Source organism: Tupaia chinensis, unplaced genomic scaffold (assembly GCF_000334495.1).
Source record: "Tupaia chinensis unplaced genomic scaffold, TupChi_1.0 Scaffold145870_1, whole genome shotgun sequence".
NCBI classification, from domain to species: domain Eukaryota; kingdom Metazoa; phylum Chordata; class Mammalia; order Scandentia; family Tupaiidae; genus Tupaia; species Tupaia belangeri.
The window spans coordinates 5065741-5074024 of record NW_006205727.1 but is presented as its reverse complement, the minus strand read 5'-3'; the positions used below and the strand labels follow the sequence as shown (position 1 = coordinate 5074024).

Sequence of the window (8284 nt, the reverse complement as noted above, 5' to 3'; positions counted from 1 at the left end):
GGTTAGTAAAAGATTCCTAACCACAGGAAATCAGGGTCTCCCTAAACCATACACCTGTGATTCAGGAGCCCAAGCCGGAACTCCGGGGCTGGCACAACTGGGCCGCCGCTGCAGCCACCGTCACCATTCCCACCGCTGGTGCTATCGACGCTGTTGCCACCATGGTGCTGCCATTGTAGCTGCTGCTGCTGGTGCCATGGAACTGTGGCTGGGGGCCCCCCCAGGGTGGCGCCTGCCACCCCAGTTGCTTTCACCGTGACAGCTGTCATACTAGCTGCTACTACCCGTAGCTGCTGCCACTGCAGGTGCTACCACTATTGCTTGTTGCCCGATAGTTGCTGTCATCGCTGCTGTCACCTGTTGTTACAACTGCTGCGGTAGCTGCTGTCACTGTCCTTGCTGTTGCTGTCACAGCTGCCGTTGATGCCACTGTAGCTACTGTCACTGTCACTACAGCTGCTGCCACTATAGATGCTGTCACTATTGTTGCTGCTGCTTTCACTCCAAACTGACACCCTGCGATGAAAAGAATTAAGAGATGGAGTTACTTCTTCTTTCTCTTACCTTCTGGGACCTCAAATGCCTTCCATTTTTCTGAATCCAGTGGGGCCGGGGAGTCAGGGAGTAAAGGGGCTTGGAAAGAGCGGTGGCATGTCAACACAACAGTCAAAGTTTGGTTATAGGTCTTATTGACTTTTATTTTCAGTTCATTAATCAGGACAGCTGGAAGCAAGGAAGCAGAGGAGGAAGCTGATCAGTTAACATAGAGTTACTTTAGGTTACCTTTTTCTATGACATAAAGCAGAGGAGACTTCCTTATTCTGTTGATTCAAGTATACTGACCTCTCCTGTCTCAGGGGGAAAAAACTGTGTTGTAGGCGCTACCTCTTCCTTACAGTTTCGGTTTGGTTATGTGGCCTTTAGCATGGGTGATTCCATTTTGGCTTGGTCTGTTGGGGCCCAGTGCTTGAGCTTAGCCCCAAACAATACTTTCCATGATTCTAACAGCGGAATCCCAGCCCACCACAATTCATACCAAGGAGAGCACAGAGGAGAGAAACAGCCCGTAAACAAAAGACCTAAGTGGCCAGAGATTGCTCAACCTTGTCCCAGTCTTTCAAAGATGGAATGAAAGTGATTTTTGTAAAGAACAAACCAATCAGATTGGAATAAACATTTAGCGAGATTCTAGAATGGGTTAATAAATGATTACTCATGAGTAGTTCCCTAGGGAGGGCATAGCCATTGGAAGCCAGCTGACCACTTGTTAATTGTGTTCAATTCTTCTAGGAACAAGATCATTAAAAGGACCAAATCTTAGCAATTCAGAAAACAGTAAATGTGGGGTATCTTGAGGTATGACTGTCTGAGAAACTCGTCCCTCATGACAGAGAGTGGGTAGGTATTTTGGGCTAGCGTATAGTCCCCCATTCCTCTGAAGCCCGCACATAAGCTACGTTCCACAGATGGAGAAGACTAAGGATATGGAGGGACCACAGAGGCTTCTTTTTTTTTTTTTTTTTTGGAGAGATTTTCACTGTAGGGCGTGTGCGCTCGCCAGACAGACAGAGAGAGACATAGAGACAGAAAGCGAGAAATCACCCCCCAGGGGGGATGGTCACACCGCAATCCCTTCTCCTCCATTCTCCTCTCGGGATCTTGGGCACGCACGCACACGCGCCCGGCGTGAGTTTTAAGCCACCAGGTCCGGGACACGAACCACGGTCGACTACGTGGGAATCCAGCGACATAGCCATTACGCTAACTGCTGGTTCCCCACAGAGGTTTCTTTTGCCATGGTAAAGGCAACCGGGACTCAGAAACCTTACTGCATGCCTTGTCTGAGGTCACGCAGCTGGTGAGTTGCAGAAGCGGGACCGCAGCTGAGATCCCTCAGCCCCGGGTCAGAGCAGTGTCTTCCTGGCCTCACTCCCCTCAAAGGCTTGCTCCTTCCCAGCCGTGTGTCATCTGTGCGAGGACGGTCATTGCCTCGTCAGGACAGCCAGTCGGCAGGGAATTGTCCAAACGCTTGTTCTCTGGCCTGCGGGTAAGCATTTGTGGAGCACTGCAGGGGAGGGGGAAGGGGTGAGGAGGGTTAAATTGTTCAGGAATATCTGTGACACCGCAGATGTGCCTGGTCATGCCTGCACATGCTGGATTCCTTCATCTCTGTATCCTCTTTCAGGTCCAAACTAGAGACTGTTGTTTACAGCAAAGGCCTAGTATCCTAATTTTATAATATATCCTGGATTTATCCTAAATGTATAATGTTGGCCTGAGTAAATGTAAGCATCCCTTCAACATTGTGTTCACCTCTAGGAAAATGACTAAACCCACGTACTACCATCAGCTAAGTCACTGCCTATACACCTGCTGCGTGCTGGGCTCTCATGATGCATTTACTCGCGTCGTTTAAATCCTGATCACAATCCTATGATGCAGCCTCTGCTTTGAGGGTAAGGAAACTGAGGCTCAGAAGGTTTTACTAGCAGAGGGACCTTGAAAGGTTGAACTCAGGTCTCCCTAATCCCAAAGGGCATTTTCTTTCCACTCTGATACTCTGCTTATTCAATGTTCACTCAACAAATATGTGTTATTATTATTATTTATTTTTTGGAACATCACAGAAATTTATCTATTTGAAAAGACATTTGTTAAAGAAATAGAAGGCCCCCCCCCTTTTCTTTTGAGAGGTTTTTGCTATAGGGCACGTGTGCTCACCAGAAAGACAGAGAGAGACAGAAAGCGAGAAATCACCCCCAGGGGGATGGCCATGCCGCAATTCCTACTCCTTCATTCTCTTCTCGAGATCTCAGGCATGGACACACACATGCCCAGCATGAGTTTAAGCCACTGGGTCTGGGACTCGAACCATGGTTGACCACATGGGAGTCCAGCGACATGGCCATGATGCCAACTGCTGGTCCCTAGAAGCCTGTTTTTAAAAACAGTCTAATACATTTATAGGTGTTGAAAGGGAACTACTACTTCTGAAAGAACCGTGTGGCTCCCAGAGAGAGGTTAACAATTAATGAGGTCCTAGACTTCATTAACCCTAACAAAATTAGATCTGGCTTTTTAAATTAAACAAGACTAATGCAAAGCTGAGGATAATTTCTGGCCTAGAGTAGAACATTGCCCATGGCTGGTCAATGTATCTCTCTAAAGACACTGAATATTTGGAAGGGCTAGTGAATTTTCAGTCTGAGGTTAATAGGAAACCAACTACACGGCAAATTTATTGTTACTGTACTAGGAAACTATTTTGTTGAAGACAAAGACTCTCTTTGGGTAGATATTTCTGGAAAGAGATTGTATTTCTTCTTGCCACATTTCTTTCCAAAGTATCTCAACTAATTGTCAATAACAGAGGCTGGCAACCTGTTTGTAGCAAGAATACAGCTTTCAACAATATGGGAAAGAATAAAGGGAGCTGTGTTCCAATAAAATTTTATTTATAAAATGGCAGAGGTGGAAACTGAACTATAGTGTTATAAACCATCAGGTAATAAACATCATTTCTATTCATATTTTCAGGAAACTTTCAAACCAAGGAAACTAAATATGTTATTTTTTTTTTTCATTTCACTGTGAATATGGATATTGGATCATTCAAAGCCAACCCAGAAAATTAGTTTTTTCATATAAGTGTCACTACACTTGTTTTAAGTGATCTGGATGGAATCTTTAGTATTAGTTTATCTGCTGTATTTCTTAGTGGATCTGCATGAAAATCGAAAATAATTCTCTGACGCTTTGGGCTGCTATAACAATACAATAGACTGGGTGGCTTAATCAGACATTTATTTCTTACAGTGCTAGAGGCTGAAAGTCCAACATCGAGATGCCAGCAGAGCCTATACCTGGTGAGGGCCTTCTTCCTGATCTACTGGCCTCTGTCTTATAGTATCCTTACATAGTCAAGAGAGATAGCTCTTTCATTTTTTTTTTTCTTTAATTTTGCCATAGAGCATGTATATAAAGGGAAAAACAATTTTTAAAAGTCATTAACTAATTTTTTTTCTTTTGGAGAGGTTTTAGCTACAGGTCACGTGTGCTCACCAGAAAAACAGAGAGAGGCAGAGAGACAGAAAGCAAGAAATCACCCCCCAGGGGAGATGGCCATGCCACAATCCCTTTTCCATTCTCCTCTCAGGATCTTGGGCACGCACGCATACGCGCCTGGCAGGAGTTTAAGCCTCCGGGTCCGGGACTCAAACTGCAGTCGACTATATGGAAGTCCAGCGACATAGCCATTATGCCAGCTGCTAGCCCCTATTTAATTTTTATTTATTATTATTATTTTAAAATTTGCTACAGGGCACATATGCTCATGAGAGAGGGAGGGAGAGAGAGAAAGAGAGAGAGAGAGCGTAAGCTGCCAGTCTGGGACTTAAACCATGGTCGGCCATGTACGAGTTCAACATTCAACACCTTAACAACCATTCCACCTCTGGCCCCAACAATTTTTTAACCCTGTTTTTTTTTGTTTGTTTGTTTTGTTTTGTTTTGTTTTACTTTATTCCTTTCTTAGGCTTTAAGGGTTAACAGGTGTTTATAGCTTCTGTAATTACTGTAATCTGTAGCTATTGTAACAAATAAGCCTGTTTGCTTAGAAGAGGAAACTGAAGTCACTTGATTTTAGACAATGGTAACAGGAATGCAACTAGGACTGGAGGTTTCAGTTGAGAAATCTTATGAGATTGTTTGTCCAAGAGACACAATGTAACAGTTTAAATTAGGAAAATTATAATAATGTTATCATTCAACATAATAGTTACTCACAGATGTTTAGATTGTTTTGTTAAACAGTATAGCTTAAAGAAAGTGTAGCTTTCCTTAATTTATCAATGTCACAAGGCTGAGTTAACAGATTCAATGTCACCATAAGAACATAAACAGGGTCATAAATGTCATGTGAAAGGAAAAAGGTGCTTAGAACAATTTTGGGAAAATCGTGAGGAATCGTGAGTGAAAGAGTAACACTGAACTAGCTAGATTTACGTTACAGACAACAATGGCTAAACGAGAAGTATAACAATACATGACATGCTGGAGGTTCTGTTCCTAGAGTTGGTTGTGAGCTTGTTCACTCTTAGCCAGCTAAATATACTGTTTCTCCCTCCTTGCTCTGCCTCTCCATTATTCACAAAAAGGACAGAGCGAGAGAGAGAAAGTGAGAAATCAGCCCCTGGGAAGATGGCCACACTGCCATCCCCTCGCCTCTCCTCTTGTCTCAGGATTCTGGGCATGCACACACACATGCCTGGTGTGCTTTCAGGCTGCCAGGTCAGGAACTCTAACTGTGCAGTTGTCCATGTGGGATCCAGCTGCTCTAACCTCCACGCCACCTGCTTGTCCTCATTTCTCTTCTTATAAGGGTACTAATCCCCATCAACCTTAAAACGGCAATGGGTATAAGCAAAATAAAATTAAAAAATTAAAATCCCAACAAAATCCTGCTGTCTCTAGCCAAAACAAACAAAAAACAATAAAGGGATGAACAAGACGAAAAACTTTGTATTAGAAGTTTACTTTTTCATTTTTTGTAATCTTAGTCATTTGAAATTAAAATAAATAAATAAATAAGTAGAAGTTTACTTTTTTATTTCTTTCATTAGTAAGAAAGTCAGAGATGGAGAAATAATATCCCCAACAAGGTCTTGATGCTGAGATCCATTGCCAGCCTCAGCCAGCTCCAGACCACGGGCATACATGTTCCCTGGGCCCAGAATATGCAGAGAGTTCTCTGCAGGGAAACCCAGAACATTCCCATGTGGGTTAACCTCATAGACGTCATGTTCCATTGCTCTGCCCCTCTCTGGCCCCAACTGTTTTTTTTCGTGTTTGTCTGGTTTCTTCCTTTCTTTCATGAGAGAGAGTTAAAGAGAGAAAGAAACACAAACCCCTCAGTGCCATGATCCTCCTCAACCTCAGTCAGTCAGGACCAAGGGCTCAGGAGCCCAGTGTGCACACTGGCTGGCCAATGGAAATTGCCATCTTCCATACGGAGCTAACTTTACCTTACCACTCAGTGGTGACTGCTGCACCACGGAGCCAGCCCTAGACAGAAGACTTTTCGATAATAACATCTCTACTCCAGCCAAACACCACAAAAAAAAATCTGTAACCCTATTTCTTGCTGTGTCAGAAAGAGCTGAGTGGAGAGCCTACACTCTATGTAAGTGAAGCCATAACTGGGAGCAGAACCTCCTCACCATGGTGATGTCAGAAAAGGCCTACCGGGGAGCCAGGACTTTTCTTGCAGAATTAATGAGGCCTCTTCCGCACAGCATCAGCAGAAATCAGCTGGGGGCCTGGACTCCCATCCTGGTCTGGGACCTAGGAGGCCCCTCCTCATCGGCACCAGGAGAGTGTCAGAGGAGGCCTGGTTGAGAGTCAGGGCTTTCATCATTTCCCAGCAGCAATGAGTTCCCCCTGTTGGACCTCCCACTACCGTGACAGTGGAGGCACATAAAGAGGCGCCCCTATGCCATCCAGCGAGGAAGGTCTCAGTGGAAGCCTAGCAGGGAGCCAGTACTCCCACTATCCCCGATGGGCAAGATGATGTTGTACTTTGGGAGTCAATGAAGGTCAAGTGGGAAACCTCAGCATCTACACTCACTTAGAATTAGGAGGCGATCCCTTCTCCTTCCCTGACAACATAGTGTCAGAGGAAGCCAGAAAGAAAAATAATGTAGTTTAAATAAGATCCAGAACCTTATAACATAATGCCCCCAAAATGTCTAGGTTTCATTTTTTAAAAAATCACTCATCATGCCAAGAACAAGAAAGATCTCAAACTAAGTGGAAAAAAAAAAAAAAAAAAAGACAGTCAATGAACAGCAACAGAGTTATGACAAAAATATTGAAATTATCTGACAAAGATTTTAAAGTTGTGAAAGTATTTCAGTGGCTTGAAAAACACACTTGTTGTGTGTGCATTCCCCAAATCCTGACACAATGAAGAAATGAAAGAAAAAGGATTGTGGCAGAACCACAACCCATTGGGTAGGGCACTCCCCACACCCCTCTGGTGAGCATATACAGTCTCTGGCAACTTTAAAAATAAATAAATAAATAAATAAATGAAGGTTAAGTTTCAAATCAATAATCTAAGCTTTTACCTCAAAAAAAAAAAAAAAAAAAAAAAAAAAAAAAAAACAAAAAACAAAAAAAAACAAAAAAAACCAAAAACCAAAAAAGAGCAAAATAAACTCAAGGCAATCATAAGTAGGAAAATAATATGACAAAGTAGGAATCAATGAAATTGAAAATGGGAAAAAGGCATTGAAATAAAAAGCTGGTTCTCTGAAAAAAAATGAATAAAGTTGATAAACCTTTAGTAAGATGGACAAAGAAAAAAAAAAGAGAAAACACAATATATCAAGAACGAAGCAGGATTTTACCACAGATCCTGAAGGCATCAAAAGGATAGCAAGATAATATTACAAACAATTATATACATATAAAATTGACAATGCAGTTGATAGGGACCAATTCTTCACAACAAAGCTATCATGGGTCAGTCAGTGGCTTGGTGGTTAAGGTGACTAGATTCCACATGGTTGACCAGGTGGTTCATGTATCAGACATGGTGACTTGAAAAGTATGCAGGATGTATGTGTGTGCATGCCCACAATTCTGAGAGGAGAATGGAAGAGAAAGATTGTGGTGTGACCATCCCCACCCTGGGGTGTTTTTTCACTTTCTCTCTCTCTCTCTCTCTCCAGTGCACATGTGCACCCTATAATTTGAATAGCCCTAGGAATATCAAGGAAATTGAATTAGCATTTAAACTCCTCAAAAAGAAAACAAAAGCAAAAACAAAAAACCTCCAGGCCCAGATCATTTTACTGAAGAATACTACCAAATAGTTAAGAAGTATTATTCATGATAATTATACATAATCTCTTGCAGAAGAAAAAAAAATAGAGATAGAAAGGAGGTACTTCCCAATTTATTTTATTAAGCTAACATTACCCTGATACCAGAACCAGAGTAGAACAACATAAAAAAAGAAAGCTACAGATCAGCTACAGACACATATATCTCTCTCAATATACATATGAAAATTCTTAACAAGATTCTAGTGAATAAAATTCAACAATATATAAAAACAATTATACACATGTCTAAGGAGCATATATTTCAAAGATTCCAAGCTAATTTAGTATTTGAAAGTCAACCAATGTAATTCACCTTATTAACAAGCTAAAGAAGAAAAAAAAGTCTAATTTTATCAACCAATACAGAAAAATCATTTAACAAAATTCAACACTCT

General features: G+C 42.0%; 1 long non-coding RNA gene across 1 annotated transcript in view; it reads right to left on the bottom strand.

The window, feature by feature from the left end:
- Positions 1–247: 247 nt before the first annotated feature.
- Positions 248–8284, bottom strand: part of LOC102500456 (uncharacterized) — a 52873-nt gene continuing 44836 nt past the window's right edge. Inside the window, exon 7 of the long non-coding RNA XR_337418.2 lies at positions 248–516. This is a non-coding gene — a long non-coding RNA (uncharacterized LOC102500456). The remainder of the gene's footprint in view (positions 517–8284) is intronic.